This window comes from Mustelus asterias, chromosome 23, assembly GCF_964213995.1.
Source record: "Mustelus asterias chromosome 23, sMusAst1.hap1.1, whole genome shotgun sequence".
NCBI classification, from domain to species: domain Eukaryota; kingdom Metazoa; phylum Chordata; class Chondrichthyes; order Carcharhiniformes; family Triakidae; genus Mustelus; species Mustelus asterias.
In genome coordinates this window covers 22-1,240 of record NC_135823.1, presented here as the reverse complement: position 1 = coordinate 1,240, position 1,219 = coordinate 22, and the positions used below count along the sequence as shown (strand labels likewise).

Genomic DNA, 1,219 nt, shown 5'->3' with positions numbered 1-1,219 from the left:
CCCTCCATCCATCCCTCCAACCATCCCTCCATCAATCCCTCCAACCATCCTTTCCTCCAGTCATCCAAGCCTCCAACCCTCTATCCATCCCTCATCCATCCATCCCTCCAATCCTCCATCCATCTCTCCAACACTCCCTCCATCCATCCATTCCTCCATCCATCAATCCAACCCCTCCTTTCATCCATCCATCCCTCCATCCATCAACCCAACCCCTCCTTTCATCCATCCATCCCTCCATCCATCAACCCAACTCCTCCTTTCATCCATCCCTCCCTCCATCCATCAGTCCCTCCTTCCATCTACCCCTCCATAGCCTCAATCTATTTGTGTGTAGTAGTAAATTCCATCAGTTTTTCATTGGGCCGGTTAGCTCAGTTGGTTAGAGCGTGGTGCTAATAACGCCAAGGTCGCGGGTTCGATCCCCGTACGGGCCATGATGTCTTTACATCACATTTCAACTTTTTTTTCTCAGCAATTTCCAAACCCTTTGCAAGAAAATTCCCAATATTTTGAAGCAATAAATCAAATATTCGCTGATAATTGGGATTATTTCTAGTGTGAGTGTAACAATACTGTTTCTATGTAACATGTTGATTTGATTTTCATTTATTGTCACATGTATTGGTATACAGTGAAAAGTATTGTTTCTTGCGCACTATACAAAGCATACCGTTCATAGTGTTACAGTCATAGCTAGGGAGTAGAGAAAGATCAACTTAGAGCGAGATAGGTCCATTCAAAAGTATGACGGCAGCAGGGAAGAAGCTGTTCTTGAGTCAGTTGGTACATGTCCTCAGACTTTTGTATCTTTTTCCCAATGGAAGAAGGTTGAAGAGGGAATGCCTGGGGTGCGTGGGGTCCTTGATTATGCTGGCTGCTTTTCTGAGGCAGCGGGAAGTGTGGACAGAGTCAGTGGATGGGAGGCTGGTTTGCGTGATGGGACTGGGCTTTATTGACAATCTTTTGGGCAGAGCAGGAGCCATACCAAGCTGTGATACAACCAGAAAGAATGCTTTCTATTGTGCATCTGTAAAAGTTGGTGAGAATCGTAGCTGACATGCCAAATTTCCTTAGCCTCCTGAGAAAGTAGAGGCATTGGTCGGACTTTCTTAACTATAGTGTCGGCGTGGAGGACAGGTTCTTGGTGATCTGGACACCTAAAAACGTGAAGTTCTTGACCATTTCTGCTTCATCCCCATTGATGTAGACAGGGGCA

The 1,219-nt window shown here is 45.8% G+C and overlaps 1 non-coding gene across 1 annotated transcript; it reads left to right on the top strand.

Moving 5' to 3' along the window:
- Window positions 1-363: 363 nt before the first annotated feature.
- trnai-aau (transfer RNA isoleucine (anticodon AAU)) lies at window positions 364-437 on the top strand. Its single transcript has one exon. It is a non-coding gene; the product is annotated as a tRNA-Ile (tRNA).
- The last annotated feature ends 782 nt before the right edge of the window (window positions 438-1,219 follow it).